General features: G+C 49.4%; 1 protein-coding gene across 1 annotated transcript in view; it reads right to left on the bottom strand.

The window, feature by feature from the left end:
* MFSD6L (major facilitator superfamily domain containing 6 like) overlaps window positions 1-23,190 on the bottom strand; it is a 69,005-nt gene that overhangs the window by 31,117 nt on the left and 14,698 nt on the right. The gene's annotated exons all lie outside the window — the stretch shown is intronic.

Raw genomic sequence — 23,190 nt, 5'->3', positions numbered from 1 at the left:
AGCCTGGGAGCCTTCCTCACAGCAGAGCTGAGCAGGAAAATGGCGCCGTGTGCTGAGGAGAATAGGCCCCGCCCCCTAAAACGGCGGGCTCTTCTCCCGGAGTTTGTAAGATCTGGCAGGGGTTAAATACATCCATATAGCCTCAAGGGCTATATGTGATGTATTTTAGCCATAAAAAAGGTATAATACATTGCTGCCCAGGGCGCCCCCCCCAGCGCCCTGCACCCTCAGTGACCGCTGGTATGAAGTGTGCTGACAACAATGGCGCACAGCTGCAGTGCTGTGCGCTACCTTATGAAGACTGAAAGTCTTCTGCCGCCTGTTTCTGGACCTCTGGACCTCTTCAACTTCGGCATCTGCAAGGGGGGTCGGCGGCACGGCTCCGGGACGAACCCCAGGGTGAGACCTGTGTTCCGACTCCCTCTGGAGCTAATGGTGTCCAGTAGCCTAAGAAGCAAATCCATCCTGCACGCAGGTGAGTTTACTTCTCTCCCCTAAGTCCCTCATAGCAGTGAGCCTGTTGCCAGCAGGACTCACTGAAAATAAAAAACCTAACTTAAAATAAGAATTTACTTACCGATAATTCTATTTCTCGGAGTCCGTAGTGGATGCTGGGGTTCCTGAAAGGACCATGGGGAATAGCGGCTCCGCAGGAGACAGGGCACAAAAAGTAAAGCTTTAGGATCAGGTGGTGTGCACTGGCTCCTCCCCCTATGACCCTCCTCCAAGCCAGTTAGGTACTGTGCCCGGACGAGCGTACACAATAAGGGAGGAATTTTGAATCCCGGGTAAGACTCATACCAGCCACACCAATCACACCGTACAACTTGTGATCTAAACCCAGTTAACAGTATGATAACAGCGGAGCCTCTGAAAAGATGGCTCACAACAATAATAACCCGATTTTTGTAACTATGTACAAGTATTGCAGATAATCCGCACTTGGGATGGGCGCCCAGCATCCACTACGGACTCCGAGAAATAGAATTATCGGTAAGTAAATTCTTATTTTCTCTATCGTCCTAGTGGATGCTGGGGTTCCTGAAAGGACCATGGGGATTATACCAAAGCTCCCAAACGGGCGGGAGAGTGCGGATGACTCTGCAGCACCGAATGAGAGAACTCCAGGTCCTCTTTTGCCAGGATATCAAATTTGTAGAAATTTACAAACGTGTTCTCCCCTGACCACGTAGCTGCTCGGCAGAGTTGTAATGCCGAGACCTCTCGGGCAGCCGCCCAAGATGAGCCCACCTTCCTTGTGGAATGGGCCTTAACCGATTTAGACTGTGGCAGGCCTGCCTCAGAATGTGCAAGTTGAATTGTGTTACAAATCCAACGAGCAATCGACTGCTTAGAAGCAGGCGCACCCAACTTGTTGGGTGCATACAGTATAAACAGCGAGTCAGATTTTCTGACTCCAGCTGTCCTGGAACATATTTTCAGGGCCCTGACAACTTCTAGCAACTTGGAGTCCTCCAAGTCCCTAGTAGGTGCAAGGCACCACAATAAGCTGGTTCAGGTGAAACACTGACACCACCTTAGGGAGAGAACTGGGGACGAGTCCGCAGCTCTGCCCTGTCCGAATGGACAAACAGATATGGGCTTTTTTGAGAAAAAACCACCAATTTGACACTCGCCTGGTCCAGGCCAGGGCCAAGAGCATGGTCACTTTTTATGTGAGATGCTTCAAATCCACATATTTGACTGGTTTTAAACCAATGTGATTTGAGGAATCCCAGAACTACGTTGAGATCCCACAGTGCCACTGGAGGCACAAAAAAGGGTTTTGTATATGCAATACTCCCTTGACAAACTTCTGGACTTCAGGAACTGAAGCCAATTCTTTCTGGAAGAAAATTTACAGGGCCGAATTTGAACCTTAATGGACCCCAATTTGAGGCCCATAGACACTCCTGTTTGCAGGAAATGCAGGAAACGACCGAGTTGAAATTTCTTTGTGGGGCCTTCCTGGCCTCACACCACGCAACATATTTTCGCCACACGTGGTGATAATGTTGTGCGGTCACCTCCTTTCTGGCTTTGACCAGGGTAGGAATGACCTCTTCCGGAATGCCTTTTTTCCCTTAGGATCCGGCTTTCCATCTCCATGCCGACAAACGCAGCTGCGGTAAGTCTTGGAACAGACATGGTACTTGCTGAAGCAAGTCCCTTCTTAGCGGCAGAGGCCATAAGACCTCTGTAAGCATCTCTTGAAGTTCCGGGTACCAAGTCCTCCTTGGCCAATCCGGAGCCATGAGTATAGTTCTTACTCCTCTACGTCTTATAATTCTCAGCACCTTAGGTATGAGAAGCAGAGGAGGGAACACATACACCGACTGGTACACCCACGGTGTTACCAGAACGTCCACATCTATTGCCTGAGGTTCTCTTGACCTGGCGCAATACCTGTCCCGTTTTTTGTTCAGACGGGACGCCATCATGTCCACCTTTGGTATTTTCCAACGGTTTACAATCATGTGGAAAAAACTTCTCAATGAAGTTTCCACTCTCCCGGGTGGAGGTCGTGCTGAGGAAGTCTGCTTCCCAGTTTCCATTCCCGGGATGAAAAACTGCTGACAGTGTTATCACATGATTTTCCGCCCAGCGAAAAGTCCTTGCAGTTTCTGCCATTGCCCTCCTGCTTCTTGTGTCGCCCTGTCTGTTTACGTGGGCGACTGCCGTGATGTTTTTCCCACTGGATCAATACCGGCTGACCTTGAAGCAGAGGTCTTGCTAAGCTTAGAGCATTATAAATTTACCCTTAGCTCCAGTATATTTATGTGGAGAAAAGTCTCCATACTTGATCACACTCCCTGGAAATTTTTCCCTTGTGTGACTGCTCCCCAGCCTCTCAGGCTGGGCTCCGTGGTTACCAGCATCCAATCCTGAATGCCGAATCTGCGGCCCTCTAGAAGATGAGCACTCTATAACCACCACAGGAGAGACACCCTTGTCCTTGGATATTGGGTTATCCGCTGATGCATCTGAAGATGCGATCCGGACCATTTGTCCAGCAGATCCCACTGAAAAGTTCTTACGTGAAATCTGCCGAATGGAATTGCTTCGTAGGAAGCCACCATTTTTACCAGGACCCTTGTGCAATGATGCACTGTTTTTAGGAGGTTCCTGACTTGCTCGGATAACTCCCTGGCTTTCTCTTCCGGGAGAAACACCTTTTTCTGGACTGTGTCCAGAATCATCCCTAGGCACAGCAGACGTGTCGTCGGGATCAGCTGCGATTTTGGAATATTTAGAATCCACCCGTGCTGATTGTAGCAGTATCCGAGATAGTGCTACTCCGACCTCCAACTGTTCCCTGGACTATGCCCCTATCAGGAGATCGTCCAAGTAAGGGATAATTTAGACGCCTTTTCTTCGAAGAAGAATCATCAATTCGGCCATTACCTTGGTAAAGACCCCGGGGTGCCGTGGACAATCCAAACGGCAGCGTCTGAAACTGATAGTGACAGTTCTGCACCACGAACCTGAGGTACCCTTAGTGAGAAGGGCAAATTTGGGACATAGAGGTAAGCATCCCTGATGTCCCGGGACACTATATAGTCCCCTTCTTCCTGGTTCGTTATCACTGCTCTGAGTGACTTCATCTTAATTTGAACCTTTGTAAGTGTTCAAAAAATTTTTTTTAGAATAAGTCTCACCTAGCCTTCTGGCTTCAGTACCACAATATAGTGTGGAATAATACCCCTTTTCTGTAGTAGGAGGGGTAATTTAATTGTCACCTGCTGGGAACACAGCTTGTGAATTTTTTCCCATACTACCTCCTTGTCGGAGGGAGACTTGGTAAAGCAGACTTCAGGAGCCTGCGAAGGGGAAACGTCTCGACATTCCCATCTGTACCCCCGGGATACTACTTGTGGGATCCAGGGGTCCTGTACGGTCTCAGCGCCATGCTGAGAACTTGTCAGACGCGGTGAAACGCTTCTGTTCCTGGGAATAGGCTGCCTGCTGCAGTGTTCTTCCCTTTCCTCTATCCCTGGGCAGATATGATCTTATAGGGACGAGAGGACTGAGGCTGAAAAGACGGTGTCTTTTTCTGCAGAGATGTGACTTAGGGTAAAAAACGGTGGATTTTCCAGCAGTTGCCGTGACCACCAGGTCCGAAGGACCGACCCCAAACAAGTCCTCTTCCTTTATACGGCCATACTGTGCCGTTTGGAATCTGCATCACCTGACCACTGTCGTGTCCATAACATCTTCTGGCAGTTATGGACATCGCGTTTATTCATGATGCCAGAGTGCAAATATCCCTCTGTGCATCTCGCATATATAGAAATGCTCTATAGTCAATAAAATACTGTCCCTGTCAAGGGTATCAATATTTTTAGTCAGGGAATCCGACCAAGCCACCCTAGCTCTGCACATCCAGGCTGAGGCGATCGCTGGCCGCAGTATAACACCAGTATGTGTGTATATACTTTTTATTATATTTTCCAGCCTTGTCAGCTGGTCCTTGAGGACGGCCCTATCTATAGACGGTACCGCCACTTGTTTTGATAAGCGTGTGAGCGCCTTATCCACCTTAAGGGGTGTTTCCCAACGCGCCCTAACTTCTGGCGGGAAAGGGTATACCGCCCATAATTTTCTATCGGGGGGAACCCACGCATCATCACACACTTTATTTAATTTATCTGATTCAGGAAAAACTATGGTAGTTTTTTCACATCCCACATAATACCCTCTTTTGTGGTACTTGTAGTATCAGAAATACGTAACACCTCCTTCATTGCCTTTAACGTGTGGCCCTAATAAGGAATACGTTTGTTTATTCACCGTCGACACTGGATTCAGTGTCCCTGTCTGTGTCTGTGTCGACCGACTAAAGTAAACGGGCGTTTTAAAACCCTTGACGGTGTTTTTGAGACGTCTGGACCGTACTAATTGTTTGTCGGCCGTCTCATGTCGTCAACCGACCTTGCAGCGTGTTGACATTATCACGTAATTTCCTAAATAAGCCATCCATTCCGGTGTCGACTCCCTAGAGAGTGACATCACCATTACAGGCAATTGCTCCGCCTCCTCACCAACATCGTCCTCCTACCTGTCGACACACACGTACCGACACACAGCACACACACAGGGAATGCTCTGATAGAGGACAGGACCCACTAGCCCTTTGGAGAGACAGAGGGAGAGTTTGCCAGCACACACCAAAAACGCTATAATTATATAGGGACAACCTTATATAAGTGTTTTCCCTTATAGCATCTTAATATATATATAAGCATATCGCCAAATTAGTGCCCCCCCTCTCTGTTTTAACCCTGTTTCTGTAGTGCAGTGCAGGGGAGAGCCTGGGAGCCTTCCCTCCAGCCTTTCTGTGAGGGAAAATGGCGCTGTGTGCTGAGGAGATAGGCCCCGCCCCTTTTTCGGCGGCCTCGTCTCCCGCTCTTAACGGATTCTGGCAGGGGTTAAATATCTCCATATAGCCTCCGGAGGCTATATGTGAGGTATTTTTAGCCAAAATAGGTATTCATTTGCCTCCCAGGGCGCCCCCCTCCCAGCGCCCTGCACCCTCAGTGACTGCCGTGTGAAGTGTGCTGAGAGGAAAATGGCGCACAGCTGCAGTGCTGTGCGCTACCTTTAGAAGACTGAGGAGTCTTCTGCCGCCGATTCTGGACCTCTTCTTACTTCAGCATCTGCAAGGGGGCCGGCGGCAAGGCTCCGGTGACCATCCAGGCTGTACCTGTGATCGTCCCTCTGGAGCTGAAGTCCAGTAGCCAAGAAGCCAATCCATCCTGCACGCAGGTGAGTTCACTTCTTCTCCCCTAAGTCCCTCGTTGCAGTGATCCTGTTGCCAGCAGGACTCACTGTAAAATAAAAAACCTAAGCTAAACTTTCCTAAGCAGCTCTTTAGGAGAGCCACCTAGATTGCACCCTTCTCGGCCGGGCACAAAATCTAACTGGCTTGGAGGAGGGTCATAGGGGGAGGAGCCAGTGCACACCACCTGATCCTAAAGCTTTACTTTTTGTGCCCTGTCTCCTGCGGAGCCGCTATTCCCCATGGTCCTTTCAGGAACCCCAGCATCCACTAGGACGATAGAGAAACTTTTATTCTAAGCAGCTCAGGAGAGCCACCTAGATTGCACCCTTCTCGGCCGGGCACAAAGATCTAACTGAGGCTTGGAGGAGGGTCATGGGGGGAGGAGCCAGTGCACACCAGATAGTCCTAAAGCTTTTATTATTGTGCCCTGTCTCCTGCGGAGCCGCTAAACCCCATGGTCCTGACGGAGTCCCCAGCATCCACTTAGGACGTTAGAGAAAAGGTGCCATAACCACCATAATCTTGGTAAATACTCTGGGGGCTGTGGCTAACCCAAAGGGTTGGGCCTGGAACTGAAAATGCTGTTGGAGGATAGTGAACCTGAGATAACACTGATGGGACAGTGCTATAGGAACATGTAGGTAAGCATACTGTATATCCAGGAATACTATATAATCCCCCTGGCTCCATGGCCAAGACTATAGAACGTAACGTCTCCATGTGAAACAGAGATACCCAAATGTATTTGTTTAGCATTTTGAGATTGAGAATGGGCCAAAATGACCCATTTGGCTTCTGAACCAAAAACAGGTTGGCGTAAAAACCTTGTCCTCGTTGTGCAGGGGGAACTGAAATGACTACTCCTGACTGAAGCAATTTCTGAACTGCTTCTTGCAAAGCCCTGGCCTTCGTCTCTACCCGAGACGGGCTGGTACAAAAAAAACTTCGAGGAGGATGCTTCTTGAAGGGAAAAGAATAACCTAGAGATACTGCTTCCTGCACCAGGCATATGTTGTAGACTGCTGCCAGATCTGTGCAAACTGAAGAAGTCGGCCCCCTACCCTGGGGTCCCCCAGGTGGAGGCCCGCACCATCAGGCTGATGGCTTGTCTTCTGACTTGGAAGCCGGCCCTCTGGTAACCCAATGCTTTTTTGACTTACCAGACTTGTTGTATTGGGGCTGCTTGCGATCACGTTTTCCCTTAGCTTTTCCTTGAGACTGAAAGGGCAGAAATGCCGGACCTTTAGGTTTGAAGTTGTATGTGAAAGGAAACTTGATCTTTTTGGAGTCTGCTTCTGACTCCAGAATATCTGTCAATTCTTTTCCAAACAATATTACCAGAAAAAGGCAAAAATTCCAAAACCTTCTTAGATTCTGAATCAGCTTTCCACGTACTGTATGTAACCAAACTGCTCTGTAAGCAGCTATTGTTGAAGCTGATGCCCTGGAGGCAATAGTACCCATATCTAATGCTGCTTCTTCTAAGAATACTGCAGCCTGTTTTATATGAGCTATATAGGATTTTTGCTCTCTAGAAGCTACTGAAAAATCCCCCTCCAATGTATCAGCCCAGGCAGCCACTGCTTTGCCATCCAAGCTGAAGCCATGGCTGGCCTGGGATCAGTACGAAATCCCGCTGGACGGGATCCCGGCAGTCGGAATACCGACACCGGAATCCCGACCAGCACAATCCCGACAGGGGTGGCGAGCGGAACGCAGCCCCTTGAGGGCTCGCTACACTGCGGGCACGGTGCCTCGCTACGCTCGGCACACTAATTTATTCTCCCTCTATGGGTGTCGTGGACACCGACGGAGGGAGAATGTCGGCATTGTACCGGTCGGGATTCCGGTGTCGGTATTCCGACAGCCGGGATTCCGTCCGGCGGGATCTTGACCGCATCCTGCTGGCCTTATGACTGCCCCAGACAGGGAAAATATGTTTTTTAGAAAACCATCCACTCTCCTAACCATGACATTATTTAATGATGTTGAAGGCAAAGGTAATATAGATTTTCGCACTAATCGAATTACATGCGTTTCTACTTTAGGAGCCACCTCTCTTTTTAAACAATCCCCAGCTGGAAGAGGATAATTGGAATCCCATTTTTTAGGAATTCTAAACTGCTTATTGGGTGTAGCGCAAGCCTCTTCCATGATTTCCGTCAGCAAATCTGACCCTGGAAACTTAGTCTTAACTGTTTTGGGATGTTTAAACACAGGTGCCTTGGTTTTTAACACAGGCTCTGCTGAATCCTCTAAGGATAGAATGGCTTTCATTGCTCTAATTAACTCAGCTATATCCACTGAGCTGAGACCTTCTTCCTCCTCTTCGTATGCCAAAGTAGAATTCATTGAGCTTTCATCTTCCGATGAATCCTCCTCAGCCTCATGAGTAGCCTGTGAAGGTGAAGATTTACTTACCATCGGTTTATCAGCTTGTTTCTTTTGAAAAGCTGCTGGTGGAAGTGATATACCGTAGGTAGGGAGCTGCATGTAAGGGTTAACAGTGTAACCTATTCCTGGTACAGAAGCTGTAGGAATTATCCGTTCAGCTATACTGGATAAGGTCTGTTCAAACGTAGCCCAAAGTGGATCCATCTGTACCTGACGTTGTACAGGGATCTGCCTTGTATTTTGCTGAAAACTAAAACAATTTGCACACAAACCATCTGAACCAGATCCTGAGACGATAATACAGTTTTGCGAGACAAACATGATATGAGTGTTGGTGTTGCTGTGAGTGTACCTTCCTCACCTTTGCCGCTCTTAGACATGATAAATAATCAGCACTTTCACAGTGTACTACACAATTTGTGACTGTAATCACTTTAATCTTTCTAAAGCGACATACTGTCTGACCCTACCTATGCACCAGCATTGAGGATCAGAAAAACAAACTGACAGAATATAGTAAAGTCAGCAATCACACTAGCAGTCAGTCACGTTATACATTAGTATAATACGCAATATGAGCACATCATCAACTACAAACACATTTTTAAGTATGTAGGAGAACATATTACTGATCATGTTTAAACAGATCTACCGTATTCAGATGCAATGCGACAGTAACAACAGTAAATTTACACAGACTCATATGCAACAGGTACGTATCTAACTATAAGTACTCAAAGGTAGATAGAGATTTAGTGCTGTATAGCCCGTACTCAGTAGAGTGGGATACAGGGAGACTCACCTCGCTTCCAGGATCGATCAATACGTTAGCGAATGCTGAGTGGATCCAGACGCTACTAGTGTACACTGCCTCTCCATGAACCTATAGTGAACACAGACGCTCAGTGAACACAGACGCACCGTTCACACAGCCGCCTATGCTGCGACCGGGTCTCCTTGTGCACAGCGTCTGGGACGGAAGCGAGGAAACAGTTCATGGCGGAAGACTAGGAGGAAACTAGTCATGAACCAGGGGGAGGGATAACCAGGAGAGCGTCGGACTCCCCCTGCTGACATTAACCCTAGGGATCGCGGCCTCATGCTATTCCTGGAGCCTATGATCCCTAAGGCCTAGCGCTGGTGCACCCGCGGTGGCAGCCGCGTCAGCTACTGTTTGGTAGTCTCCTCCCAAAACAGTGCGGCTGTGTCCGTATTCCATCTAGCTTAGCGGAACCGATGCCTTACCTTCTCCCCGTGCTCCGGCCATAGTCTGGTAATGTCTGCTGGACCTGCTAGTGTATCCGACACAGATGCCCACCGAAACCGCACTGTACTCGTGGTTAAGCGTTGTCGCGACCCGGCGGAGAGTTGTTGGAGCGACTCTTTCTAATGTACATATAGAACGCTGTTTAGAAAGATCACTCAAAAACTAGTAAGACTATAAAAATAAAATAAGAAAGCTTAGGGCTGCTAAAAAGCAGCAGCACTTCTGACCATGGTCCGGCTCCTGCCGCACCAAACAAAAAACTGATTTGCCTGAGCCAGGAGGCGGGGATATATAAACGGGCCTGTTGCATTCTGGGTGGCCGGAAAGCTTTGATCGATTGGTGCCAATCTGCTGTCGCTTCATCATATCCCATTGTTATCCTGTGGATAACCTGTGGACCCTGCCGGAGAAATCAATATTTAATAAACAAATTGTCAGACGGTCGAGATATTTGGCAGAAATAGTTTTTTTTACATCCTCTCTTAACTAAAAAAATGTAATGAAAATCTGAGATGGGTGGTGGACACGCCTGGTTGAACTGACATGGAATGACCCAGAGGTTTGCGATCATATAGTAACCGCCCAGACAGAGTGAAATTCCACCCCGTGCAAGTCTGCGTATGCCCTATGAAAGCTTTGCAAACGTCGGTCAGCTGCAAATCTGTTCGCATCTCACTCATCATCAAAATGTTTTTCCAGTCTGTACGTAGCCCAGGACTTACTTCTACAGTGCGAAAGAAACAGGCTTATTGTGACGTCAGCTCCGGCCCACACCCACCCTGAAAACGCTTGGGAAAGCATGCGTTTTTCCTGACACGCCCAGAAAACAGCCAGTTACCATCCCCAAATGGCCACCTTGCAAATTCACACAACAGCGATCAGGTCTGATTACCCCTTTAGTAGCTTTAAGCAGCTAATGCCAGAGCATTTGTGGACGAGAATGCGGCACTTGCATCCAGTGGCACAATTAATTGAATAGCTCCTGTCACTTTAGACAGGACCTACAATTAAATTCCACTCTTTACATTCACCCCTTTTCTTTTGATATATTGTCACACACTAATCTGTATTAACCCACATACAAGGGTTTTATAAGAGACTGTCCAGCTTTCAGGTGCCCTGTCCAAGTTTCCGCAGCCCTCTGAATAGGGAACATGCACAGGAGAGTCCTGGAGCCAAATGATTGGCATAGCTAATAGTAATAGAAAATAAGATTTTACTTACCGGTAAATCTATTTCTCGTAGTCCGTAGTGGATGCTGGGGACTCCGTAAGGACCATGGGGAATAGACGGGCTCCGCAGGAGACTGGGCACTCTAAGAAAGATTTAGTACTACTGGTGTGCACTGGCTCCTCCCTCTATGCCCCTCCTCCAGACCTCAGTTAAGGAAACTGTGCCCGGAAGAGCTGACATTACAAGGAAAGGATTTTGGAATCCAGGGTAAGACTCATACCAGCCACACCAATCACACCGTATAACTTGTGATAACATACCCAGTTAACAGTATGAACAACAACCAAGCATCAACCACAGATGCCAACATAACATAACCCTTTAGTAAGCAATAACTATATACACGTATTGCAGAAAGTCCGCACTTGGGACGGGCGCCCAGCATCCACTACGGACTACGAGAAATAGATTTACCGGTGAGTAAAATCTTATTTTCTCTAACGTCCTAGTGGATGCTGGGGACTCCGTAAGGACCATGGGGATTATACCAAAGCTCCCAAACGGGCGGGAGAGTGCGGATGACTCTGCAGCACCGAATGGGCAAACACAAGGTCCTCCTCAGCCAGGGTATCAAACTTGTAGAATTTTGCAAAGGTGTTTGAACCCGACCAAGTAGCTGCTCGGCAAAGCTGTAATGCCGAGACCCCTCGGGCAGCCGCCCAAGAAGTGCCCACTTTCCTCGTGGAATGGGCCTTTATTGATTTTGGATGCGGCAATCCCGCCGCAGAATGAGCCTGCTGAATCGTGTTACAGATCCAGCGAGCAATAGTTTGCTTTGAAGCAGGAGCACCGAGCTTGTTGGATGCATACAGGATAAACAGCGAGTCAGTTTTCCTGACTCCAGCCGTTCTGGCCACATAAATCTTTAAAGCCCTGACTACATCAAGCAACTTGGAATCCTCCAAGTCACGAGTAGCCGTAGGCACCACAATAGGTTGGTTCAAATGAAAAGATGACACCACCTTTGGCAGAAATTGTGGACGAGTCCGTAATTCTGCCCTGTCCACATGGAAAACCAGATAGGGGCTTTTACATGACAAAGCCGCCAATTCTGACACACGCCTAGCCGTAGCTAAGGCCAACAGCATGACCACCTTCCACGTGAGATACTTTAGCTCCACGGTCTTAAGTGGCTCAAACCAGTGGGATTTCAGGAAACCCAACACCACGTTGAGATCCCAAGGTGCCACTGGTGGCACAAAAGGGGGCTGACTATGCAGCACTCCCTTAACAAACGTCTGAACCTCAGGAAGAGAAGCCAGTTCTTTTTGAAAGAAAATGGACAGGGCTGAAATCTGGACCTTTATGGACCCCAACTTCAAGCCCATAGTCACTCCAGACTGTAGGAAGTGCAGGAACCGGCCCAGCTGGAATTCCTCTAAAGGGGCCTTCCTGGCCTCACACCAAGCAACATATTTTCGCCATATACGGTGATAGTGTTTTGCTGTCACGTCCTTCCTAGCCTTTATTAGCGTAGGAATAACTTCAGCCGGAATGCCTTTTTCTGCTAAGATCCGGCGTTAAACCGCCATGCCGTCAAACGCAGCCGCGGTAAGTCTTGGAACAGACAGGGCCCCTGTTGCAACAGGTCCTGTCTGAGAGGCAGAGGCCATGGGTCCTCTGTGAGCATTTCTTGCAGTTCCGGGTACCAAGTCCTTCTTGGCCAATCCGGAACAATGAGTATTGTTCTCACTCCTCTTTTTCTTACGATTCTCAGCACCTTGGGTATGAGAGGAAGAGGAGGAAATACATAGACTGACTGGAACACCCACGGTGTCACTAGTGCGTCCACAGCTATCGCCTGAGGGTCCCTTGACCTGGCGCAATACCTTTTTAGCTTTTTGTTGAGGCGGGATGCCATCATGTCCACCTGTGGCAGTTCCCATCGATTTGTAATCTGCGTGAAGACTTCTTGATGAAGTCCCCACTCTCCCGGGTGGAGGTCGTGCCTGCTGAGGAAGTCTGCTTCCCAGTTGTCCACTCCCGGAATGAACACTGCTGACAGAGCTTGCACGTGATTTCTGCCCAACGAAGAATCCTGGTGGCTTCTGCCATCGCCACCCTGCTTCTTGTGCCGCCCTGGCGGTTTACATGAGCCACTGCGGTGATGTTGTCTGACTGAATTAGCACAGGTTGGTTGCGAAGCAGAGGCTCCGCTTGACTCAGGGCGTTGTATATGGCCCTTAGTTCCAGGATATTTATGTGCAGACAAGCCTCCTGGCTTGACCACAACCCTTGGAAGTTTCTTCCCTGAGTGACTGCCCCCCATCCTCGGAGGCTCGCATCCGTGGTCACCAGGACCCAGTCCTGTATGCCGAACCTGCGGCCCTCGAGAAGGTGAGCACTCTGCAGCCACCACAGAAGAGACACCCTGGCCCTGGGGGATAGGGTGATCAGCCGATGCATCTGAAGATGCGATCCGGACCACTTGTCCAACAGATCCCACTGAAAGATCCTCGCATGGAACCTGCCGAAGGGAATGGCTTCGTATGATGCCACCATCTTTCCCAGGACTCGCGTGCAGTGATGCACCGACACCTGCTTCGGTTCTAAGAGGTCTCTGACTAGAGTCACGAGCTCCTGAGCCTTCTCCGCCGGGAGAAACACCTTCTTCTGGTCTGTGTCCAGAATCATGCCCAGAAAGGGCAGACGCGTCGTAGGAATCAGCTGCGACTTTGGGATATTCAGAATCCAGCCGTGCTGTTGCAACACTTCCTGAGAGAGTGTGCTACGCTGATCAGCAACTGCTCTCTGGACCTCGCCTTTATGAGGAGATCGTCCAAGTATGGGATAATTGTGACTCCTTGCTTTCTCAGGAGCACCATCATTTCCGCCATTACCTTGGTAAATATTCTTGGTGCCGTGGAGAGCCCAAACGGCAACGTCTGGAATTGGTAATGACAGTCCTGTACCACAAATCTGAGGTACTCCTGATGAGGAGGATAAATGGGGACATGCAAGTAAGCATCCTTGATGTCCAGAGACACCATAAAATCCCCCTCTTCCAGGCTTGCAATGACCGCTCTGAGCGATTCCATTTTGAACTTGAATCTTTTCAGATAAATGTTCAGGGACTTTAAATTCAATATGGGTCTGACCGAACCGTCCGGTTTCGGTACCACAAACATTGTGGAATAGTATCCCCTTCCCTGTTGAAGGAGGGGAACCTTTACCACCACCTGCTGGAGATATAACTTGTGAATTGCCGCTAACACTACCTCCCTTTCCATGGGGGAAGCTGGCAGGGCCGATTTGAGGTAACGGTGAGGGGGCATCACTCCGAATTCCAGATTGAATCCCTGAGACATAATCTGTATAGCCCAGGGATCCACCTGTGAGCGAACCCACTGGTGGCTGAAATTTCGGAGACGGCCCCCACCGCTCCTGGCTCCACCTGTGGAGCCCCAGCGTCATGCGGTGGATTTAGCGGAAGCCGGGGAGGACTTCTGTTCCTGGGAACTAGCTGTATGGTGCAGCTTCTTTCCTCTACCCCTGCCTCTGGCAAGAAAGGATGCACCTCTGACTTTCTTGCTTTTTTGTGATCGAAAGGACTGCATTTGGTAATACGGTGCTTTCTTAGGCTGTGAGGGAATATATGGGAAAAAATTTGACTTCCCAGCCGTAGCTGTGGAAACCAGGTCCGAGAGACCGTCTCCAAACAATTCCTCACCCTTGTAAGGTAAAACCTCCATGTGCTTTTTGGAGTCGGCATCACCTGTCCATTGCCGAGTCGACAGGACCCTTCTGGCAGAAATTGACATTGCATTTATTCTAGAGCCCAGTAGGCAAATGTCCCTCTGGGCATCCCTCATATATAGGACAGCGTCTTTTATATGCCCCAGGGTCAGTAAAATAGTATCCTTGTCCAAGGTATCCAGTTCCTCGGACAGATTATCTGTCCTTGCTGCTACCGCACTACACATCCAGGCCGACGCAATTGCCGGCCTCAGTAGAGTACCTGAATGTGTATAAACAGACTTCAGGATACTTTCCTGCTTCCTATCCGCAGGATCCTTTAGGGAGGCCGTATCCTGTGACGGCAGGGCCACCTTCTTAGATAAGCGTGTCAGAGCTTTGTCTACCCTAGGGGAGGATTCCCAGCGCATCCTGTCCGTTGGCGGGAAAGGGTACGCCATAAGTAACCTTTTGGAAATCAGCACTTTCCTATCAGGGGAATCCCACGCTTTTTCACATAACTCATTTAACTCATGTGAAGGGGGAAAAGTCACCTCTTGCTTTTTCTCCCCAAACATATAAACCCTCTTGTCAGGGACAGGGTTTACCTCTGATATGTGCAATACATCCTTCATTGCTATAATCATGTAGCGGATGGCTTTAGCCATTTTAGGCTGCAATTTTGCATCATCGCCATCGACACTGGAGTCAGAATCCGTGTTGATATCTGTGTCAACAATTTGGGATAGTGGGCGCTTCTGAGACCCTGACGGCCTCTGCGCTGTAGGATCAGGCATGGGCTGAGACCCCGACTGTCCCAAGGCATCAGCTTTATCCAACCTTTTATGCAAGGAGTTTACATTATCATTTAACACCTTCCACATATCCATCCAATCGGGTGTCGGCGCCGTCGGTGGAGACACGTCATTCATCTGCACCTGCTCTGCCTCCACATAGCCCTCCTCGTCAAACATGTCGACACAAGCGTACCGATACACCACACACACAGGGAATGCTCTATATGAGGACAGGACCCCCACAAGGCCTTTTGGAGAGACAGAGAGAGAGTATGCCAGCACACACCCCAGCGCTATATAACCCAGGAATTACACAGTAACTTAGTGTTTACCCAGTAGCTGCTGTATATATGATTAATGCGCTAAATTTATGTGCCCCCCTCTCTTTTTACCCTCTTTCTACCGTGAGTCTGCAGGGGAGAGCCTGGGGAGCTTCCTCTCAGCGGAGCTGTGGAGAGAAAAATAGGATTTTACTCACCGGTAAATCTATTTCTCATAGTCCGTAGTGGATGCTGGGACTCCGTAAGGACCATGGGGAATAGCGGCTCCGCAGGAGACTGGGCACAACTAAAGAAAGCTTTAGGACTACCTGGTGTGCACTGGCTCCTCCCACTATGACCCTCCTCCAGACCTCAGTTAGGATACTGTGCCCGGAAGAGCTGACACAATAAGGAAGGATTTTGAATCCCGGGTAAGACTCATACCAGCCACACCAATCACACCGTATAACTCGTGATACTATACCCAGTTAACAGTATGAAATATAACTGAGCCTCTCAACAGATGGCTCAACAATAACCCTTTAGTTAGGCAATAACTATATACAAGTATTGCAGACAATCCGCACTTGGGATGGGCGCCCAGCATCCACTACGGACTACGAGAAATAGATTTACCGGTGAGTAAAATCCTATTTTCTCTGACGTCCTAAGTGGATGCTGGGACTCCGTAAGGACCATGGGGATTACACCAAAGCTCCCAAACGGGCGGGAGAGTGCGGATGACTCTGCAGCACCGAATGAGCAAACTCTAGGTCCTCCTCAGCCAGGGTATCAAACTTGTAGACTCTTGCAAAAGTGTTTGAACCCGACCAAGTAACAGCTCGGCAAAATTGTAAAGCCGAGACCCCTCGGGCAGCCGCCCAAGAAGAGCCCCTTTCCTCGTGGAATGGGCTTTTACAGATTTAGGGTGCGGCAGTCCAGCCGCAGAATGTGCAAGTTGAATCGTGCTACAGATCCAGCGAGCAATAGTCTGCTTAGAAGCAGGAGCACCCAGCTTGTTGGGTGCATATAGGATAAATAGCGAATCAGTTTTCCTGACTCCAGCCGCCTGGAAACATATATTTTTCAGGGCCCTGACTACGTCCAGTAACTTGGAATCCTCCAAGTCCCAAGTAGCCGCAGGCACCACAATAGGTTGGTTCACATGAAACACTGATACCACCTTAGGCAGGAATTGGGAACGATTCCTCAATTTCGCCCTATCCATATAAAAAAATCAGATAAGGGCTTTTGCATGATAAAACCGCCAATTCTGATACACGCCTGGCCGACGCCAAGGCCAACAGCATGACCACTTTCCACGTGAGGCATTTTAGCTCCACGGATTTAAGTGGCTCAACCCAATGCGACTTCAGGAAATCCAACACCACGTTGAGATCCCACGGTGCCACTGGAGGCACAAACGGGGGCTGACTATGCAGCACTCCCTTAACAAAAGTCTGAACTTCAGGCAGTGAAGCCAGTTCTATTTTGGAAGAAAATCGATAGAGCCGAAATCTGGACCTTAATGGAACCCAATTTTAGGCCCATAGTCACCCCTGACTGTAGGAAGTGCAGAAATCGACCTATCTGAAATTCCTCCGTTGGGGCCTTCCTGGCCTCACAGCACGCAACATATTTCCGCCATATGCGGTGATAATGGTTTGCGCTCACTTCTTTCCTAGCTTTAATTAGCGTAGGGATAACTTCCTCCGGAATGCCCTTTTCCTTCAGGATCCGGCGTTCAACCGCCACGCCGTCAAACGCAGCCGCGGTACGTCTTGGAACAGACAGGCCCCCTGCTGCAGCAGGTCCTGTCTGAGCGGCAGAGGCCATGGGTCCTCTGAGATCATTTCTTGGAGTTCTGGGTACCAAGCTCTTCTTGGCCAATCCGGAACAATGAGTATAGTTCTTACTCCTCTCCTTCTTATTATTCTCATTACCCTGGGTATGAGAGGCAGAGAAGGGAACACATACACCGACTGGTACACCCACGGTGTTACCAGAGCGTCCACAGCTATCGCCTGAGGGTCTCTTGACCTGGCGCATTATCTTTTTAGCTTTTTGTTGAGGCGGGACGCCATCATGTCCACCTGTGGCCTTTTCCAACGGTGTACAATCATTTGGAAGACTTCTGGATGAAGTCCCCACTCTCCCGGGTGGAGGTCGTGTCTGCTGAGAAAGTCTGCTTCCCAGTTGTCCACTCCGGGAATGAACACTGCTGACAGTGCTAACACATGATTTTCCGCCCATCGGAGAATCCTTGTGGCTTCTGCCATCGCCACCCTGCATCTTGTGCCGCCCTGTCGGTTTACATGAGCGACCGCTGTGATGTTGTCTGACTGGATCAGCACCGGCCGGTGTTGAAGCAGGGGTCTAGCCTGACTTAGGGCATTGTAAATGGCCCTTAGTTCCAGAATATTTATGTGTAGGGAAGTCTCCTGACTTGTCCATAGTCCTTGGAAGTTTCTTCCCTGTGTGACTGCCCCCCAGCCTCGAAGGCTGGCATCCGTGGTCAACAGGACCCAGTCCTGTATGCCGAATCTGCGGCCCTCTAGAAGATGAGCACTCTGCAGCCACCACAACAGCGACACCCTGGCTCTTGGAGACAGGGTTATCCGCCGAAGCATCTGAAGATGCGACCCGGACCACTTGTCCAACAGATCCCACTGGAAGATCCTTGCATGGAACCTGCCGAATGGAATTTCTTCGTAAGAAGCTACCATCTTTCCCAGGGCTCGCGTGCATTGATGCACCAACACCTGTATTTATATTAGGAGGTCTCTGTCTAGAGACGACAACTCCTTGGACTTCTCCTCCGGGAGAAACCCTTTTTTCTTGTTCTGTGTCCAGAACCATACCCAGGAACAGTAGACACGTCGTAGGAACCAGCTGCGACTTTGGAATATTCAGAATCCAGCCGTGCTGTTGTAGCACTTCCCGAGATAGTGCTACTCCGACGAACAACTGCTCCCTGGACCTCGCCTTTATAAGGAGATCGTCCAAGTACGGGATAATTATTTCGGCCATTACCTTGGTAAATACCCTCGGTGCCGGGGACAGACCAACGGCAACGGCTGGAATTGGTAATGACTAACCTGTACCACAATTTTGAGGTACTCCTGGTGAGGAGGGTAAATAGGGACATGCAGGTAAGCATCCTTGATGTCCAGTGATACCATGAAATTCTCCAGGCTTGCAATAATCGCCCTGAGCGATTCCATTTTGAACTTGAACCTTTGTATATAAGTGTTCAAGGAGTTCAATTTTAGAATGGGTCTCACCGAACCGTCTGGTTTCGGTACCACAAACATTTTGGAATAGTAACCCCGGCCTTGTTGAAGGAGGGGTACCTTGATTTCACCTGCTGGAAGTACAGCTTGTGAATTGCCGCCAGTACTACCTCCCTTTCTCCGAGGGCAGCAGGCAAGGCTGATGTGAGGTAACGGCGAGGGGGAGTCGCCTCGAACTCCAGCTTGTATCCCTGTGATACTACTTGCAGAACCTAGGGATCCACCTGTGGGCAAGCCCACTGGTCCCTGAAGTTCCCGAGACGCGCCCCCCACCGCACCTGTCTCCACCTGTGGAGCCCCAGCGTCATGCGGTGGACTCAGAGGAAGCGGGGGAAGATTTTTGATCCTGGGAACTGGCTGTCTGGTGCAGCTTTTTCCTTCTTCCCATGTCTCTGTGCAGAAAGGAAGCGCCTTTGACCCGCTTGCTTTTCTGAAGCCGAAAGGACTGTACCTGAAAATACGGTGCTTTCTTAGGCTGTGAGGAAACCGGAGGTAAAAAATTTTTTTCTTCCCAGCTGTTGCTGTGGATACGAGGTCCCAGAGACCATCCCCAAACAATTCCTCACCCTTATAAGGCAGAATCTCCATGTGCCTTTTAAAGTCAGCATCACCTGTCCACTGCCGGGTCTCCTGGCAGAATGGACATTGCCTTAATTCTGGATGCCAGCCGGCAAATATCCCTCTGTGCATCCCTCATATATAAGACGACGTCTTTAATATGCTCTATGTTAGCAAAATATTATCTCTGTCTAGGGTATTAATATTGACAGGGTATCAGACCACGCTGCAGCAGCACTATTCATGCGGAGGCAATTGCAGGTCTCAGTATAGTACCTGAGTGTGTATATACAGACTTCAGGATAGCCTCCTGCTTTTTATCAGCAGGCTCCTTCAAAGTGGCCGTATCCTAAGACGGCAGTGCCACCTTTTTTGACAAACGTGTGAGCGCCTTATCCACCCTAGGGGATATCTCCCAACGTGACCTATCCTCTGGCGGGAAAGGGTACGCCATCAGTAACTTTTTAGAAATTACCAGTTTCTTATCGGGGGAACCCACGCTTCTTTACAAACTTCATTCACTCATCTGATGGGGGAACAAAACACTGGCTGCTTTTTCTCCCCAAACATAAAACCCCTTTTATGTGGTACTTGGGTTCATGTCAGAAATGTGTAACACATTTTTCATTGCCGAGATCATGCAACAGATGTTCCTAGTGGATTGTGTATATGTCTCAATCTCGTCGACACTGGAGTCAAACTCCGTGTCGACATCTGTGTCTGCCATCTGAGGTAACGGGCGGTTTTTGAGCCCCTGATGGCCTTTGAGACACCTGGGCAGGCGCGGGCTGAGAAGCCGGCTGTCCCACAGCTGTTACGTCATCCAGCCTTTTATGTAAGGAGTTGACATTGTCGGTTAATACCTTCCACCTGTCCATCCACTCTGATGTCGGCCCCACAGGGGGCGACATCCCATTTATCGGCCTCTGCTCCGCCTCCACGTAACCTTCCTCATCCAACATGTCGACACAGCCGTACCGACACACCGCAAACACAGAGGGAATGCTCTGACTGAGGACAGGACCCCACAAAGTCCTTTGGGGAGACAGAGAGAGAGTATGCCAGCACACACCAGAGCGCTATATAATGCAGGGATTAACACTATAACTGAGTGATTTTTCCCCCAATAGCTGCTTGTATACACATATTGCGCCTAAATTTAGTGCCCCCCCTCTCTTTTTAACCCTTTGAGCCTGAAAACTACAGGGGAGAGCCTGGGGAGCTGTCTTCCAGCTGCACTGTGAAGAAAAAATGGCGCCAGTGTGCTGAGGGAGTTAGCCCCGCCCCTTTTTCGGCGGACTTTTCTCCCGCTTTTTTCAGGAATTCTGGCAGGGGTAATTAATCACATATATAGCCCTGGGACTATATATTGTGATGATTTGCCAGCCAAGGTGTTTATATTGCTGCTCAGGGCGCCCCCCCCCCCCAAGCGCCCTGCACCCATCAGTGACCGGAGTGTGAGGTGTGCATGAGGAGCAATGGCGCACAGCTGCAGTGCTGTGCGCTACCTTGTTGAAGACCGAGGTCTTCTGCCGACGATTTTCCGGACCACTTCTTGCTTCTGGCTCTGTAAGGGGGACGGCGGCGCGGCTCCGGGACCGAACGATCGAGGTCGGGTCCTGTGTTCGATCCCACTGGAGCTAATGGTGTCCAGTAGCCTAAGAAGCCCAAACTATCTCCAGTCAGGTAGGTTCGCTTCTTCTCCCCTTAGTCCCTCGCTGCAGTGAGTCTGTTGCCAGCAGATCTCACTGTAAAATAAAAAACCTAAAATATACTTTCTTTCTAGGAGCTCAGGAGAGCCCCTAGTGTGCATCCAGCTCAGCCGGGCACAAGATTCTAACTGAGGTCTGGAGGAGGGTCATAGTGGGAGGAGCCAGTGCACACCAGGTAGTCCTAAAGCTTTCTTTAGTTGTGCCCAGTCTCCTGCGGAGCCGCTATTCCCCATGGTCCTTACGGAGTCCCAGCATCCACTTAGGACGTCAGAGAAATGGCGCTGGTGAGTGCTGAGGAAGAAGCCCCGCCCCCTCAGCGGCGGGCTTCTGTCCCGCGATTTTGTGTAAAAATAATGGCGGGGGCTCATGCATATTACAGTGCCCAGCTGTATATATGCTGCTTTTTGCCAGGAGGTACTCAATTGCTGCCCAGGGCGCCCCCCCCTGCGCCCTGCACCCTACAGTGACCGGAGTGTGTGGGTTAGTGTGGGAGCAATGGCGCACAGCTGCAGTGCTGTGCGCTACCTCATATGAAGACAGGAGTCTTCTGCCGACGATTTTGACGTCTTCTTGCTTCAACCCGCCGGCTTCTGGCTCTGCGAGGGGGACGGCGGCGCGGCTCCGGGAACGGACGACCAAGGTTAAGTTCCTGTGTTCGATCCCTCTGGAGCTAATGGTGTCCAGTAGCCTAAGAAGCGCAACCTAGCCGCAGTTAGTAGGTTTGCTTCTCTCCCCTCAGTCCCACGTAGCAGAGAGTCTGTTGCCAGCAGAAGCTCTCTGAAAATAAAAACACCTAACTAAAATACTTTCTTAAGAAGAGGAGAGCTCACTAAAATGCACCCAGCTCCTTCCGGGCACAGATTCTAACTGAGGTCTGGAGGAGGGGCATAGAGGGAGGAACCAGTGCACACCAGTAGTACTAAATCTTTCTTAGAGTGCCTAGTCTCCTGCAGAGCCAGTCTATTCCCCATGGTCCTTACGGAGTCCCCAGCATCCACTAGGACGTTAGAGAAATAGAATAACTCAATGGAGGCAATTCAGTTATGCTGCATACCCCCTGCCGGGCATCTATACAAATGAGCATCTATCAGAGCTATTCAATTGTTGCTGAACAAACGCCCATTAGCTGCAGCAGTCACATTTTTTTTCACAGTCTCTGGAGATGCGAGAAAAAACATGTGTGCTATGGGTGTCAAAACTACAGACTTTTACACACATTTTTTTCTCGCACCTCTAGAGACTGAGAAAAAGGGCGCCAAAACGCTAACTTTAGACGACAAAAACAAGATCTTTAGATGGGTTTAGCAGCTTTGTGGAGTCAGTAGACACCCATTTGTATAAACGCCCAGCAGGGGGCACGTGGCACAACTGAATTGCCCCCAATGTGCTCAGCTCCACTATTCAAGGGGTAAGCTCTCAGTGGGATACAGTCAAGTGAAGATTCATGCAGTGCAGTTATTGTAAAGCCTAGTCCAGGGTATAACTACTACTACTCTTTTCTATGCAAAATGTTACATCTGATACTATAATACGAAAGTAATTTTACTGTATTAGTCATATAGCCAAAGAGTGAGGAGTCCACAGATCAAATCACATTTCAAGTAATGATAACGGCTCAGTACAGGCGGTGTAATGGTTAGCATTACTGCCTCACAGCACTGAGGTCATGGGTTCAATTCCCACAACGGCCCTAACTGTGCGGAGTTTGTATATTCTCCCCGTACTTGCATGGGTTTCCTCTGGGTACTCCGGTTTTCTCCCACAATCCAAAAATATACTGGTAGGTTAATTGGATCCCAACAAAAATTAACGCTAGCGTGAATGTGTGTATACATGTGATAGGGAATATAGATTGTAAGCTCCACTGGGGCAGGGACTGATGTGAATGGCCAAATATTCTCTGTAAAGCGCTGCGGAATATGTGTGCGCTATATAATTAACTGGTAATATAGAATAATAAATAATTATACAATTTCCACAGCAATAACATGAGCTCATTATACGGGATGCAGTTAATTTACCGGCAGTCTGGATCCCGGCGGTCAGGAGACCGAAGCCAGAATCCCGACAGCCGCTGACATGCCGCCGGTTGGAATCCCAACCACAGCCCGGATTTTCCACTTGGTTGGTGATCCACGCCACCACCCAAGGGGGAATATAACAGTGTGGCCCAAAGCGTTGGCGAGTGCAGTGAGCCTGCGGGGGAACACACTGCGCTC

This window comes from Pseudophryne corroboree, chromosome 3 (assembly GCF_028390025.1).
Source record: "Pseudophryne corroboree isolate aPseCor3 chromosome 3, aPseCor3.hap2, whole genome shotgun sequence".
NCBI lineage: Eukaryota > Metazoa > Chordata > Amphibia > Anura > Myobatrachidae > Pseudophryne > Pseudophryne corroboree.
The sequence above is the reverse complement of the archived record's forward strand: the minus strand, read 5'-3'. Positions and strand labels throughout refer to the sequence as shown.